The sequence below is a fragment of the Melanotaenia boesemani genome, chromosome 13 (assembly GCF_017639745.1).
Source record: "Melanotaenia boesemani isolate fMelBoe1 chromosome 13, fMelBoe1.pri, whole genome shotgun sequence".
Lineage (NCBI taxonomy): Eukaryota > Metazoa > Chordata > Actinopteri > Atheriniformes > Melanotaeniidae > Melanotaenia > Melanotaenia boesemani.
The window spans coordinates 5,227,016-5,244,338 of NC_055694.1; the positions used below are offsets into that span (position 1 = coordinate 5,227,016).

Sequence of the window (17,323 nt, forward strand, 5' to 3'; positions counted from 1 at the left end):
ATTATATTAAATTCTTCCCTACCATAAAGAATATGGACAGATGTGTGAAAGCAGAAGCCTGAATATTTATATTTATAAGAGTGTCTCTCCTGCTACATCTGAACTGGACCTGTGAAGGCTTTCTTTCCTGTGTCAGCCTTTCCACTAATATTTCAAAGTTTTAAATGCAGGTCAGCTTTTGAACATTCGTCTTCTGCACAATATCGCCTTTCATCCTGCAGTCAGACAGCTGGATGGGTTTCACACCGGACACGTTCACAAGAAACTCTTAAAAGTACTGGAAGCAACATCATATCCGGACGCACAAAAAAAGAAATCCACTTTACTCTTCACACCCTTGATCTCCTCATGTAAAACCAAATAAATAATTATATTATATTTCTTATGACCTAAGAAATAGGTCACCAAAAGACACCAAAAACCACTGAGAGACCTCTTTTATTTGTTTGAGTTAATTATCTATTAACTTATTTTATTTGCTCATTCATTTATAATAATAAAAGATGCATATATATATATATATATATATACACTAGGATGTATATGCCTGCTGATATATCATAATGAGACACTCTTGGGAAAATTTGAATAAGAGATGCACAATATTTTTATTATTTTGCACTAGGACTGAATAATATCAGTCCTAGTGCATTTTCATTTGTTTTTTAAGTCTGCTTTCGTCAACAGGCCAAGAGTATGCAAAATAAACTGTATTTTAATTCCACAACAGAGGAAACTAGATGGTCTCTGCAGTTTAGTGTGTGGGGAGAAATATTAGTATCGGTTAAATAAATTGGAAAACTTCAGCATTTTGGACCCGGGACAAAAATCCAACATCATGCTTCCCTTTTACAAAGTAACTGAATTTAGCTCCGGGATCTGAGCTTGAAAATTCAATACTGAACAAATACCTTTTTACTGAATTTAATGGACATTTTTATAACGTTAAATAAATTTGGTTTGGAACAGTAGTGATTTAAATCAGTGCATCTACTGTGGGTCTGGTAAATAATTTTTAGGATAGCGTTGGTTAGCTCAAGACGCTTTTTCTCCCTTTTACTTTTTGGTTGACTTTAAACAACATTTTCTCTGTTTTCCTTTACTTTTTTTTCTTATGGTTACAAATAAATTTCAACAAAAATCTTCAACAATTTGACAGTGTAAGAAAACAAAAGTTGAGTTTTGCTTTATACCCTAACAGGCGAAGTAAGAGGGCCGGCCAGTGGAGAAATTTAACCAGCTGGAGGGTAGTTAGACCCGGGTGCAAACAAAAGCTTGTTATAGCAGACAGGAGAAACAAAAAGAGGCCCAGCTGTCTGCTTTGTTTTTTTGTGTTGTGTTTGTCAGGGACCATGTTGAGTAAAAACATTAGACTCAGACCAGACTGAGTAGAGATGCACTGAACCATCTAACAGCTTTCTAGCTGGTTTCCATCTGTAGTCGCTGTGGCAGGAAAAAAATATTTCAAAGGATTTGGTAGAAAACTTAGAAAATAAAAAGATAAGAATAAAAAAATGTCATTGAGCATTTTAAAATTCAGCACACTGAATTCCTGAAAATAAAACCTGCGATGAGCCTAGAAACAAAGCAGAGTTACAAATACACAGTTGTTAAAAAGCCCTGCTAACAAATACATGATTATATAAATAATAATTACAATACCTGACAGTTAAACAGCTGCTGCCGTCTGAATCGCTGGATTAAGTTTTTCAGTCTGTTTACAACCAAAAGAAAGCATCTTTTTCTGTTTTAGCTGTTGAAATGGAGGTTTGTTTCAGGAAACCTCCATCTATAAACACTGTATGACTTGCAGATCTGTACTTAGCATTTTAGCCACCACACTGGAGATAACAGCTGGATGACAGTCCAGACAAACAGCTGCATAAAAAACAGACAGACTTGGTCACAAGATGAGGCTGAAGCATAAAAACAAAACGTCAATTTCAGCGTTCAGTGTTTACAGTGGATTTTGGAGGCGGACATGCATGGACTTCCAGCTGACGCCACTTATCTTAAAAAAACAAAGACGAGTGGTAACGTGGTCAGTGAGTCCTGAGGGACCTTCAGCTGTTTCTGGTCAGCGGGGAACTCATTGTAGCATCTCACAAAACAATAAATTCCTGCTCCGACATAAACGCAGGAGCATCCAAAACATCCAGCTCTCGCTCCGCCTCTCTTTAATGGGTAAAACATCAGTGTGCAAACCGCTGCCACACATCAATTAAAGGGAAGAGCAGAACTGGTGATGCAACAGTCTGAAACTTCACTGGGCTAAACTTTACACTGGAAATGCTGTTTTTAAGCAAACCACAATGTCTTTCTGCTGAGCAGCATGTGGGAGATACCAAAATGTAAACAACAAAAACAGACCAGGAATCTGCAGCTGCAACCGAATCCACCAGCTTCCAACAAGCTGATATCCTTTATGTAAATGATAGAAAAGAATGATGAATGTAGCATGAAGGATCTCAATTACAGAGCAGATGGAACATCTTCTCCAAAAAGGACCCACGTTTAAAAGTCCTCTCAGTTTATCCCAGTGGAGAAATTAGAGATTCACCCATCCCTTTTCAGGGAGGGGGGTTCTGATCCGATTCTGATGTCTGAAAATGGATATCTGCGATACAGATATTGTCATGTTTGCTGCTCTGCTGGGCCTCCAGTCCCTCATCAAGCTCATCTGCTCCACCTGTGGCAACCTGATTACCACACTACCTGCACCTTTGCTCTGCCCTATTTAAACCCTCTCTCGTTCATGCTTCCCTGCCAGATGGTCATTTACCTTCCCTGTGAGATATCCTGCAGTAAAACCTTGTCTTGTTCTAGATCTCTGTTGCCGACCTTGCTACCACACCTGGACTCCCCGTTGCCTGATCCCCTGCCGGACTAACCTGATCTCTGCCTACCTGGAATTGACCTTTTCCTGGACCGACCACCTCTTTCTGCCTAGCCCCACTTCCTGAACCTGGTTGCTGTGCCTGCCGTCAACCTGCTCCCTTCCTGCCTCTACTCTTCAGTGTTCAAACTCATCACCGTGTGTGGGCTGAATTTCCGGGTCTTCCTGAGACGATCTTTACAGATATTTTGCAATATCAAATTTAGTTTGCGTGAACATTATTCTGATTATCAGCAGGTGATCACTTTTCGCTCATGAGGGCAACATTTCTGGCATTTTTATTAGTTTTTAGTTCTCAATTTGCAAAAATTGATTCTTCAACTGTTAATTAGTAGCTCAATGTTGAGGAACACAAAAAGCAGAACTCAAAAGCACCCGGACCGTCTGTTGCGTGCACGTAACAGACACGATGGCTGAGCGTGAAATCGGGACCGGTAACGTCTGCATTTACAGCTAGTGTGTGAAGATACTTCGGCTTCTGTGGGTGGCTTTCTTTGATCTGACAGTATGGTTTGTCCAGTAAGGCGTGAATGCACGAACAAACTGACGCAGATCAAAGATGCAAACTCTGGCCCACCTACGATCGTAGCTTCAAGTGAACCAAATACAGGAAGTGGACTACAACACGAAGGAGCATTGTGGGTAACTACAACCAAAGTATCGGATGATAGGAGGCTCAGGGCAGGAGGAGACGAGACGTCCATCCTGCATAGACCAATAGATGAAGGATTTTATTCCTTTTTGACAAATGTTACACATTTCCTGTTCGGAAAGAAGCAGGAAAAAAGATGCATCAGTAATTGGTTGGGGGGGGTTGCCTTCCCAGCCTGATTTACCTCTCAGCCAGTCAGCACTGGATCAGAGCGTTGCATCACCTCCGTGAGCTCTGTGTGGTTTACTTTTTGGAGAACTGCATGTCCATTTGCACTGAAAAAATCCCCCAGAATCCTTCAGTTTGCAGCCAGTGAGTAGAAAACAGTCTGACTGGCATCTATTTAATTTCTCCATTGATTGACAATATGACTTAATTAAATTAATTTATGATCTGATGACAACTCATCTAAACGTCACCATCTGGATGAGCGTATTAAAGGTACTTTGCTGTTTTTTTGGCTCCTGTATGACAATTAAAATGTTCCTTATATTTCATGCACTTGGAGGAAAATTATTAAATTCCCATTGATGGAATACAATAAATTGTTTTGTGTGATCATGAGCTAGGCTTCAGGGGAACTTTAAGTTACTATGGTGTCCTGTTTCTTGATTGTTTTTATATGTGTTGTTATGAGTGCTGTGCATCTGGCAGGATTATGTCAAAGTTGTACTTTTAGACGTAAACGTCTCAACTTAAGGTGGAAATTTTTACTATTTCTTTATAAGCATTCTGATAATTTTGCATCTGAGCAGAAAATATTTGTGCAGAATCATGTGAATGTTTGTTCTCCTGAGTGAACAGATCGCTATAATTTGGTGACTAATCAGGGTGGAAACTCAACAAGTACCAAAGCAGCAGAGATGTGAATCATCATATCTGGGTAACATTGATTCAGAGGGGAAAAAACCCCCCAAAAAACACAATAATAATAAAACCCAACCATAATAAACCATAATAAATACACAAAATATTGTTTTCATTAAGCCTCATTGATAGTTTTATATTTTTTAATTATATCATTTTATATATATTTTTTTTATCTAGCTGTTATTTTACATAATTTGGGGTCTTCACTGAAGCTTTTTCATAACTGATCCTCTCTTGTAAAGATACAATAAAGTTTAAAATTAGTTTGCACATCTGTTTTTAACATGTTTATTCCTCTTGGATGACGTTTCCTCTGCGTTTTCAGTTTGATAAACAGTGAGTTTGTTGGTTTTTTATTAGTCATTATTCTAATGGTCATTAATGGCAATATGAAGGACCAGTAGAAACTTTGCAGTGACGACTGATTTATTCTTACTGTCTGAATTTATTTGCATATAAAAAAACAAAATAAAAACTAAATAAATATAGGAAAAATCCAGGGAAAAAAAAATGAGTGGAATAAAACAAAACACATGTAATCATTTATATTTTTGTTAGTGTTGGTTGATCTATTTTCAAATATTATTTCCTTCGTTTAATTTAAATTTCCATTTATTAAAATCACACCAACTCTTCAGCTTATTAAATTAAAAGGAAAATCTTTTTTTAGTCCCAGAGAGGAATTTATATTATTAAGGTCTTTTCTGACTGTATCCAAATAGGTGTTGTCACCATGGAAAAAACACGGCTAACTCAATTCATTAATACAGTTATGGGTGGGAGTGGAGGAGGGGGTCATGCAATTAGGTCATCACAGCTGATGCGTAAAGGATAACAAAGGGTCATGCAGAGGAAATGTGTCATAGATTGACCCTTTCAGTACAACAATAATCTGTAGTATTTACTCCGTCAGAGGGTCCAGAGATGCCCTCTGTCCGAGTTTGGTCTGCGAATGCTTCCTGTGCACCGTCAAAAAGGAAACAGGCCTGAATGGACTGTCTCAGATTACTCGCTTATTATTAAATAGGATGTTCCCGACGTCACGGCAGCATTGTGAAAAAGTGGGTGGGGAGGGGGGCTCGCTGTTGATCGGCAGGCTGACAGGCCAGACTGGGGTCAGAGTATGCGAGGTCTCGGCTGGCGGCCCAGGTTTACATTAACTCGGGGTGGTCTGACATGACTGCAATGCACAAAAATGTCAATGAAGACATGCAGGACGAAGGAGACGAAAGAAGGAACACACACACGGCGGATCCAGACGAGGCCTGGGCTGTGAGAACTGGCCTGCACAATGTTCCATTGAAGGAAGGAAGACAATAAAGCCCAAAGACACGGTGCGTCTTGCAGCCTTTTCTGGGCAGCGCACCAGGCTGCCTGGGAGGAAAGCGGCACAGAAAAGCTCACAGTAAGCCAATCCTACAGTGCAGCACCCTGACATTTTGAGTGAATAGTTGAATTCCCCCTGTGAAAAAGCCCTACACAGGCATGATGCGTCCGGCAGTGGTGGGGCTGAGCTGGGAGTCTTCCCGGCATTTTTGTGGGTTAAACATGCAGCTTGGCTTGCACTAAAAAGACATACCAGACGTGTGAAGCACTCAACTCCTTCCTGTCTAGAAGCTGGAAGGATGGTGCTCACTGAAACAACACTTTCAAAGACAAGCAGCTTCCACATGGATTATTCTATCTTCTTTTTCTTGCCTGAAACTGTAAGAGACACAAACTATCTGCCTCAGCATGTAGAGCTGAGGCTGATCATGCTAATGTACCGGAGAACAGGAGAGTTGTCATTTCCCCCAGGTGTTTCCTCTGGTTTGAAGTCAGCAGCATGCCCCCATGACGTCACTACCCAAACTCCCCTGTGTGACCTTTAACTCAACCTCACCAGCCCATGAACCTGAATGTGGACATAACTCCTGTGTCAGCAGTTAGAGAACTCACCGCACCCTGACACTACAAGCAAAGAAGATAACAAGCAGACAAACCTGACAGACTCAGTCTGCTTAAACCGGGATCCTCAAATGTGGGTAAAGACAGAGAGTATAAGAACGGTGAAGTGAAGGGTAAACAAAGCTCGCACATGGCTCTGAATCGACCCTCTGGAGAATCACAGTCATAGCAGCTCTGTATGACTCTGGGTGAGCAAAGAACGAAGCAGATTACACAGTTTTCTGTGAAAAAAAGAAGTCGAGTCACGGCTCATAGGCTTCTTGGCCAAACCACCCGGTTCAGGAAGAGACTTCACCAACCAGCGAGAAAACAAAGAAAACGAGTGAAGAGGAATGCAAAACACAGACCGAGCTTTCTGTTCAGTGAATGCAAACAAGATCAGTGAAAGAAAGTGATAAAATTTGTGGTTTAGTAGCTTAAAAATTAGCTGAGGATGCAACTAATGACAGAAAACTACCTTTCCACATTAGACATTTTGTCAGTAGAAAAGCGTATGCTTACGTTCACAGCGGCAGTGCAGAAGAAAACTGAAGATTCAAGCAGTTACGGTTCGGTCAGCTTGGATAATTTGTACTCTTATGGTACCAACTAAGTCATGGAACCTCAGAGAACTGATTCATGTTAAAACTATTTGTGCCATATTTTGGTACTTAAGAGCTTTATGTTGCAGTTAGTCGGCGGTAGAGGTGTAAATCACAAGTTTGATCACAATATGGTATTTTGTTGGTTCAATGGACATCAGATATCACAAATTCTACCATGGTGTGATTTTGATCAGCTACAGGAGCCAGTGATGTTATGAGACGTTACCACATCCTGAGACTGCAGCACTGGTGGGACCAGACTGAGTAACCCTACTCTACGCTAAAGACGGTTATGGAGCTTTTTGTCCCTCTTGCTCGTCCTATACAAGCATAATTTGGTCAGTTTTCGAGGCCATGGCAGATTCATACCCTGACGGAGCAAATAGAGTAGTACTACTAGAAACCATGGGGGGCAGTGTTGAGCAGCACAGCTGATGTGCAACCCGCGAAAGGAATAAAGAAGAAGAAGCCGCACCTTATTTAATGGCCACACAGACCAACGCCGTCTCCTGAGCGTGATCATTATCATGATCTCCTCCGTCGTCGCCATGTGTGACGTCAGAACTCGGAGGCGAACTCTGAACTGGCCTCTGGTGGATGTACTGGCTAACAACCATGCTAATATACAGTAAATGACATGTGAAAGTATGAAGGCCGTGACGGTGGATGTAATGCAGGCCACTGAACTTTGGTCTTGGATTTGTGGATAAAAAGAGGAACCACAAATAGAAGATTTAAAATTTTGGTTCATGAAATTTCAATTTCCAATCGGCCAAAATATAAATTCTTCCGTGTTTCAATTTTATTGCCTTACTGATCGATGAATGGATGTAAACCCTGTACAATCAGCAATCTCATTAACGGTGGGAGATGTTCATGGATGTCTAAGTATTTCTGTTGTGACTGTGAGCTAGGTGTCGTAACGGGGGAGTCAGTCACTTCCTCACACTCATCGTCTCTCCGGGGTGCTGCCCTTTAGTCCAAACTTGCTTTCAATATCTGAGCAAAATGACGCATTTCCTGACCCGTCCCTAGACCCGGTTCTGGCCCAGCCAAAACCAGAAGTCTGCCCCCGCACACAGAGGAAGGCAGGGAGGATGGAAAAGGGGAAGAGAAGGGGAGAGTGTGAAGCAGGGAGTGAGAGGAATGGAACTAATCAAAAACAGATGCTTGTACACGTGTGATTCAGCATTTCAAATTCGTGCCTCGGCTTACATTCATTCCTGATTCCCCAGGTGGCAACAAAGAGCCACAGCTGTGTAGATGAAATCTCCTCTCCTATCAATAACTTTATCCCATTTCCTGACCCACAGGGCGATAACCATGGAGAACCCCACTATCTGTCTCCTGAGAGCGAGGCATTCTGAGCAGCCCGATCTTCAGGGAGACATTTCACAGACATGAACATTAAACAGAGGAAATCTGTTAGTTATAACTTTCCATTGTCCCGTCAAACCCAGATTCAACTCTGTGTGAAGACTGTGATGTAAAAATAAGGGCAAATACAGGTTATCAGGTCTGCTTTCTGAGTCTGCTGACAAATAATGAAACATAGAGCCAAAGCATGTGAACCTAAAAAAACTGATGCATTGTCAAATTTCCAAGTTTGTATAAAGTTTTCAAGTTTTTCATTAAAAAAAACTTCTTTAAACAGTCTGAGACTCTTCTGATCTAAAGTTAGGTCGTCAAAATTAGCACAATAACAACTAAGCCAACCAAGATCACAGTGGAGGGAAGAAATGTCTGAAAAACAGTAAATCTGACAGCTTTGATTTACAGTTTATTTCTAAACAGGTCCATTTAACTCATGATTACATTCAACAGCCATTTTATCAGGCTCATCTTGCTAGTAATAGGTCCAGGGTTGGACCCATTTTTCCTCCAGAACTGTCTTAATTCTTGGTGTGATAGATCCAACAAGGTGCTGGAAACATTCATCAGAGGTTTTGCTCCATGTCGACATGACGGCATCACACAGTTCTCCCGCTCCACCACATACCAAAGCTGCTCTGTCGCAGCCTTCCTCAAAGTTTCAGGGCGTGGCCAGATCATTGTGTAAAAAAAAAAAAAAAAAAAAATCTACGTTTATCAGATAAATTTCAGGTTTTTATTTGGGTTGCTAAAATTAAATTAAATTAATGCAAAAAGATTAATCTGTGGGAAAAACACTTTTTATGCATTAATGCATAAACAATAAAGCGGGGAACATAATCCGCCAAAAACCACTTTATCTGAACACCAACGTATGTTATCTTGGGGGTCATGGCTCAGAAAAGTTGAAAATCACTAATAAACTGAATTTATATCTGGTGACTGTGGAGGCCACTGATTCAAGAAACCAGTAGGGGATAATTTGAGTTTTGTGACATGGTGCATCAGACCAGACGATCTTCTAATGTCCAGTTTTATTGAGTCTGTGTGAATTGTAGCCTCAGGTTCCTGTCTTATGACAGGGGACTGTCCATTCTCTTCTGACTACTGACATCAACCAGACATTCTGGTCCAGACAACTGCTTTTCACTGGATATTTTCTCTTTCAGACTATTCTCTGTAAACTCTAGAGATGGTTATGTGTGAAAATCCCAGTAGATCAGCAGTTCCTGAAATACTCAGACCAACAACCATGCCATATTCAAAGTCACTTAAATCCTCTTTCTTCCTCATTCTGATGCTCAGTTTGAACTTCAGGAAGTCGTCTGTTTAGATTACTAAATGGATTGAGTTGCTGCCATGTGATTGGCTGATTAGATATACCAGTTTCCAACATATACCTGTCCACCCTGCATGGTGTTTCTCTGCAGATGAAGCTCTCTCAGCAGAGCTGAAGGGGGGCAGATGAAACCAAATGAAAACTGAGATTCCTTCCAACCTGTTGTTAGCCACTCTCCAGCTCACAAACACCCACTGCTACAGTCCTGTGTCAAAACACATGATCTGACTTTTTTTCTGGCTAAATTGGAGCCCTTCTCCTACATATCAAAAGAAAAGTAGATTTTCTGCTATAAACAGTACAAGAAATCTGATATCAACAGCCCTTAAGAATTGAGATCAGATGTTCTGCTTCCATTACGGTAATCCAATCTGCTAGTAAAAACAAATGCTGAGTTTTGCTCAGTGGCACTTCTAAGTGAGACCAAAGGTTGGAATTATCAGCCCTAAAAATCTCAATATGTGTGAGAGACTACATTCACTGGCCCAGCTTTTGTTTTCCCACCTCCCTGGCCTCGAATTAGTCATTGCTGCTCTCTTTTGAACATGGGTTGTGCAAGGAATACTGATGCCAATTTACTGCAACTCGCCCATCATTTAGAGCTCAAGTTGTTTCCATAGAGCTGATTCAGTGTCTGCGTCACAGCATGCTTCATCTTGGAGAGCAGCAGCAGTGATGTTTGGCTATCAGATTTCAGCATGCTTAATAAACTGCTCATGCAGTTGTGCACGCAGGTCGAAGTCCTTGCTACCTCTCAGGATGTTCGACAGCAGTAGATTAGTGCCCTTTCGGCATGGAGCGCTCTTTGTATGTGCAGCGTGTGAAACGTCTTGCTATTCATTAAAGTAAAATGAGGGGGCAGCCAGGACTGCTGCAACGAACTGCCCCCTTTAGTCTAAAAAGCACAAAAGAGTGACATCATCTCAGCATCCCATGGTGTTTCAACAGGATCTCATCTCAGTTTTCACAAACCATTAAACAGCTTCCAGGATGCAGAATGTGAGAAAAGATTCAGCTTATGCAAAACTTTGTGTAAGAATTAAAACTGTTCTGTGCAACAGACTGACAGCTTAAGGCTTGTTGTTGAGTCTGGCATGTTCATTTCGGGGGTGGGGGGGGGGGTAAAGTAACTTGTCAAACTCATGTCATGTGTCTATACTTAGCTACAGTATACAGTTATAAATTATTTTTCCAATCAGAACAACTATCTTCTGCATGACATTATCTACTGGAGAACATAGGAATCGAAATAAGTGTTCGCTGAATCTACAGTTATGACTGTAGCCTGGAATTATAGAAGAATCTTAGCTTTCCAACGGTGTTTAACATACATTGGAAGAGAAACTGAGTAAAATACATATTTATTTTTGTGTCCTGCTCGTGGTAAAAACAAAGTAAATTAGAATGTGAACAACCACAGGATGTGTGAAACAAACACATGTGTTCTTTATGTATTTATCATGGTGATTAAAATGGGTGTGAGTTTGGCCAAACACCAATTAAAGGCACATCATCATCATCAACTTCCACAAAAAATTACCAGTGCTGCCCTAAAGTGGACAAAGGCCAACTTTCACACTCCTGTAGTTGGAATTTGTATACATTTCATCTATCATCTCTAGACAATGACCTTCCTGCAGCTGAGCTCAGAGGCTGCAAACTGGAAAAGCCCTTCATCTGATCTGGTATTAAAAGAGATAAAAGATGATGCTGCACCCGCCCGCCCGATGGGAGGGCACCAACACGCTCACATTGCTTTAGGTATCAGTTGATCTGTTTGCACCCCTTCACATCAGGATGACAAGGACTGGATGTTCAGCCTGCAGGTGTGACACCTTGCCGTCCACGCAAAGCTGACAAATGTGGGTCAATCCCAGATTGAGACACGCAGCCATTCCGATGCATTGTGCCGACTTAATCCACACACTTTCATTACCTGCAGCGCACCAAGTTCACCAACACCCACAACAAGAAGGGGAAAAGCCTGGGGGTCAGCCACTGAGCTTCCTTAGTCATTAAATAAAGTCCACAGATGAGAATTAAAATGTAATAAACTCATAGAGGAAAGGGACATTATATGATAGCTTATAACATTTATTATTAAACTGATGCTAAACAGGACCTCATGAGAATAATACTCAATATAAACCAAGAGAAGAGGAGTAAATTAATGATAAATATCGTGTTTATAGAGAGATGGATGAGAGGAAGTCAGCTGAATATCAGCAAAGTGTTTTATCTGTTATAATGATGATGCGTCTCCCACCCTCGACTGGACGGCGTCACGGCCCTGGGAGAAGCACCCTCGGCTAAACAGAAGGACCACTGACACAGATTCAAGATGGAAGGAGGTCAGTCTGAAATAGAGCAGAAGCAACGAGACCTCGCAGGAAAAATTCCCTTCCAGCTCCACCCAGCTGGAGATGCAGATCCTCCAGAAATAAAAGAAAGACAAAGACGATCTGTCACTTCTGGTAACTGAGAGAAACTCGAGGCCAGAGATTCGTCGTGAAGACTCCCGGCATTCAGCTCATACTCCGCATGTTCTCTGCATCAGTGTGAATTTAGTGCAGGAGTCTGAAGATAGACCCACTGGGGTGTGTTTAGTTTTTAGTATCTGTCAGCATTCAGGTCTGCAACCAACAATTCTGCTCATAAGAGGTTAATTTAATGAAAGTTTCCACAAAATAGCAACATATTGGTTAAAAATACATAATCATAATTATCAAAATTTTATTCTGTTATAACCATAAAAAAACAAATATGTGGACTTTTCGCTGTCATATCCAAGCAGCTGGGACCAAACACCTGCAATGGCATTTTTTAGCATTAAATGGGAGTAATTATTTATATTAGGAATTATTTTGTCAACCAAATGTGGGGAAATAAACTTTTATACAGTAACCATCATCAGCATAACACACCGAATGTTTACATCAATCTTGACAAAACATCATTTTATCCCCTTACATTTTCTGCTATGATTTTTATTCATTTATTTTTTTTTATTAATTAATAATTAATGGGCCATGCTCAGGGCCCACACTGGTTCACCTCTGTTGGTACTCCGGGGACTTGAACCTGGGTCCTCCAGACCCAAGCCCACCTGTGTAACTTTATACACCTTTGTAACTTTAAAGCCCCTCTGCTGACATTTGGCTGATTTTCGCACTTTGGAGCCTCCTAACAAAAACTAATTCTGCATCCATCTTGCATCCTGTCTCTTCTCTGAGATCTCTCCAGAAAAAAAAGTCAACCTAACGTTGACTCCTGTCTTATCTCTTGTTCTTGTCCCTTTGTCTCTGATGAATCTGCAATGGTGCACATTCACAGCAGCCAGTGTGTTGATATCTAGTTGCTAGCTTGTGCCATAAACCAAAAAGCTGCCATCATGGGATGCTCCAGGCTGGAACTAAAAAAGGTCAAGTGTGTTTTATCAGCCTTGGGACACTGCAGGGCAATGACGGCTCTAGGAAAGTGTATAATAAATGTCATTGTGTTATCAAAACAACTCCGAGGTTTAAGGTCAGAAACTTTGTAGTGGTGCTTTAACACCCTGTCATGCACAGAGGAAAAGAAAAGTCATTAAATATTGTGACAGTGGCACAATATGAAAAAATAACAGTAAATATAATTTCAGCCTTACTGCCCAAGATTAATCACTAATCAAGAAACCACCTGCTTAAAGGTAATCAAAGTAAATAATTTATTAAATATTAGAAAATAGTGTTACTAATTCAATAAATGACTAATTGTTCACAACAGTTATAATTATTTCAATTAAAGATTTGTTTTTATATCTTTTTATAAATTTCTGGCACCGAACGTTAATTTGCAAATGAATCGATAAGTGTGCATTTACTACTAATTACTGCAACAAATCTTAAGCTACACCATATAACAACTTAGCAGGCTTAGCTTCTGGATAAAACTTTATTTCTTATTAACTATTTGTTACACATTGTCCACTTGGCTCACTTAAATCCCCAAATATATCTTTCCTCTATTCTAGGCATCCCTGATATGTGCCCCTCCCTCACCCTGGAGTCTGACTTTCTGTCATAAATCCATCCGTCCTGTTATTTTCTCACAGATGCTTCAGACTGAAAACCACTAAGTGCCACAGGTCAGTGGCCTTGGATTCCCCTGCCTAATGGGATCTTCTGCTCCACTACGTGAGTCAATGAGAAGCCCTTCTTCATGGCGGCGGCGCTGCCTCAGCTCTCTGCCCCCAGCTGTTAACATGGGAGGACTCCCTGCCCTGGGCCATTCAGTCACAGAGAAGAGAGTCTGTCTCCCAGCGGAAGTAACAAACTCACTGGACAATAGTCACATTCTGCCGGAGCTCAAGAGAACGGGTACACAGGGACGCCAAAACCCCCGCCAACTTCATGCCGAGCACCCTAAGTTTTCAGGGTCTGTAAGCAGGAAGTATGTCAAGAAATTCCCAACCGAAGGGAGCTTGTAACGTTTATGTTTGGACAGATCTTCCAGAAGTGTGGCGTTAAATTCTCACATCCGTGGGGAGAAGACTGCTCAAACGCTGCAGTGTTGTGCCACAGCGAACACAAACATGGAGGCGGTTTGTGCTCCGTGTGATTGCAACACACCAACACAGATGCAGTGACACATCTGTCTGAGGCAGCAGACTTAAACACACAGCTTGTTCAGGGGACCCTTGAGCCGTGAAATCACCTCGTTGTTGGGAAGCAGTCATGGTGGGTTCAGACAAAACCATTTCTGTGTCTGATATGCTGCTCAGGTGTCAGGTGTTAGACAAAAGAACTCATAAATCCATGGCATTATAGAAGGCATTATAGTAGTTTTTATTGGTTAGGGTGTCACAAGGCCTCCAAAATGAAGCAATGGGGGTCAAAAGCTACTCAATAACATAAAAATAACACTTTTTAAATGCCCAAAAATAACACCAAATATACGTTCATTTGGGAATCCACAATCAGCTGGAAGCCTCTGTGCCCCCTCTCTCCATGGGCTCATGTTGTTGCCAAGGAAACTGAGAAACTCATCATTAACTCTTATCCAAGTCCCGTTTATTTACAGCAGCGTGAGCGAGTTGAGTGAAGGATGCAGACTGGCTAACAGGAGGCAATCAACCAGAGAAATTCAGATTTTTCGACTTTAGTCTGGAACCGAGGAAAGACGGACACTTCAGCGGGTAGACTGGGAAAGTCAGGGATCAAACTATGAAGTGTGTGACAATACATCGACTCAATGGTCAATGATCCAATGCTTTTATTACAAGAACAGGTTGTTTTTCACTAAATGTTTGACTGAGTTCAGCAATAAAAATCAGATTTTAATTTAGTTGCTTTTTGTGATTTTACATGAATAGAGGTGATTGTGTTAAATCAGCATATTGTCTCAGCATGCTAGATGCTACACATCATACTGAATCGATATCGGCATACATTATAGGGCTGGGCGATATGAACCAAATCTTATATCTCGATATTTTTTACCAGAATCACGATATACGATATATATATTTTTTGTCAAGTAACCTTTAGAGCCAAATATACTTTTATTAAGGATCAGCAGCACATGTGCATTAAAACAGCTGACTGAAATTATAGTACCTTTATATTAAATTAAATGCTCCTAAAACAAAATAAATTAAACATACTTTTCAATGACCATAACAAAAATACAGCTGTGCAAAATGCAAAAGAAAAGATGCTTTTAACTCAAAACAAACTATCTCTATATTAACGATATTGCTTCCTTCACACACAGCAGCAAACTACACATCACACTCAGGAGTCTCGATGCATATTCATTTAATACATTTTACATCTTAAATGTAAGACATTTTCAGACCAAGACTCCTGCTATATGTCATAGATCTTCCTACTTGTGTCACTGAATATTAAACGAGCAAATTTAAATGGAGCTAAAACGGAGCAAATCCTCTAGCGTTTTCCTCCTCAAGGCAATCTATCAATAAGTGGTCTGACCTCAGAGAAGCCACATGTCAGACAGCAGTGCAAACCTGATTTTCTGCATGATTTTACATGCGTGGGAAAACTGTGGAGTGTCATGCCAATCCTAACAGTAAAAAAGCCCTGATTTTCCTGCTTCCTTCCAGTCACCCACCTCCGGGCTTGTTACATAACACAACGTGCTGCAGCACTGTTTTTAGCTGCACAAAAGAGCTGAATGAATGCTCTCTGAAATCAACTCAACATGCGTTTACTTTCCTTCTTTCAGCGATCTCTTCTAGTCATTTAAACATTCTGGGCAGCAGAGAAAAGACCTAAATTACTGGAAGATGGAGGAAAGTGTACTTTTGAGAGCATCTCTTTCTAGCAAAAAGAAAAAACTGCACAATATATGAGGAGGGGGAGGAGGAGGCCTTCTTTCATGTAACATTTGCAGATAGGAGATGACTCAATCAACCCATTCATGACACACAGACATGGTGAGGCATCTCAGAGCTCTAAATAATGAGGCAGTCTTCTCCTTAATATGCTGCTTGTCTCGCTCTGGCCTTTGCCGCGCTGCTTAGCATATAAAACAAGGACGGGGTCCGTTGAGAGATGAGCCGTCCTCCAGCTGCAGGTGGCAGTCATTAAGGTGCTGCTGCCAAGTCTGGAAGTCTTTGATTTCCGAAGCAGAGATTTTATCGGCAGGGACACAAAAGCGCAGTAATAAATTCTCCCTGTTATGGTCTGAAGGACTGAGTGTTTCCTGCTCTGAAAGTCTTCACCCACCTCTCACTTATTCATATATTGGTAAGAAAAACCCCAATTTGGTTTGGAAATCTATTAAAAACAGGAGTAAACATGAATGGAAGTAACAAACCTGAAATTCGGTATTCATTCTGGGCAGCTTGGGCATTCACACCACAATACGTGGAATTTCGATAAAATTTCACACCTTGATTTGGTTTGATTTGCTTTGACACTGAACTTTACTCAAGTGGATGAAACCACATGGGTGACATGCAGTAAAAACTACCGTTCGCTAGGGGGCGATATTCCTCAAAACAACTTCTGACTAACTAAACAGAAGAAGAAAATCCAGCTCATTGATTGGTCAGGACTGAAAAATGACAAACCTAATATGGTTTAACAAGAATCTGCCGTGTATGAGCAGCAGGAGAGGCAGCCAGATATCGAGCATGTTGCTCTACGACGCATCGTACATCACCTCCTCTCCGTGGAAACAGACCAGGGTTCATTCAAACAGCGCCAGTGTGAAAGCAACTTTATTCTTTAACACAACTGAACCATCTGTAAACTTCTTTAAAGCAGCACAATGTAACTTAAAAATATGTGTTTCTGACTTATTTAGATGGTACAATGACAATTATTATGCATATTCCTGAAGCCCAGTAGTGTCCCAAGGCCAAGAAACCACACTTCACAAATTTGTGTCCCAGCCTGGAACCATTACATTACAGCTAAGAGCGCATTCACCGTGGCGCTGTTAGGTCCGCTTTAAACAAACCCAGAGCCGCTTCCACGGATAGTTTGGTTTGTCTGCGGTAGTGTGAAAGTTCATTCAATCCCTGGTGCGGACCAAAGAAGCAAACTCTGGTCCGCTTAAAAACCAGGCATCTCACTTTGCTTGCATACAGTGGCCCAAAGACAGGGAGTGACGTAGGACCATAGACTGTATGTAAAAGATGGAGGAAGCCTTTT

General features: G+C 41.1%; 1 protein-coding gene and 1 long non-coding RNA gene across 7 annotated transcripts in view; one reads left to right on the forward strand and one right to left on the reverse strand.

Moving 5' to 3' along the window:
* acap3a (ArfGAP with coiled-coil, ankyrin repeat and PH domains 3a) overlaps positions 1-17,323 on the reverse strand; it is an 85,622-nt gene that overhangs the window by 65,861 nt on the left and 2,438 nt on the right. The gene's annotated exons all lie outside the window — the stretch shown is intronic.
* On the forward strand, positions 2,803-15,200 carry LOC121651331. Its single transcript, XR_006012425.1, has 3 exons — positions 2,803-3,016; positions 14,239-14,241; positions 15,190-15,200. It is a non-coding gene; the product is annotated as an uncharacterized LOC121651331 (long non-coding RNA).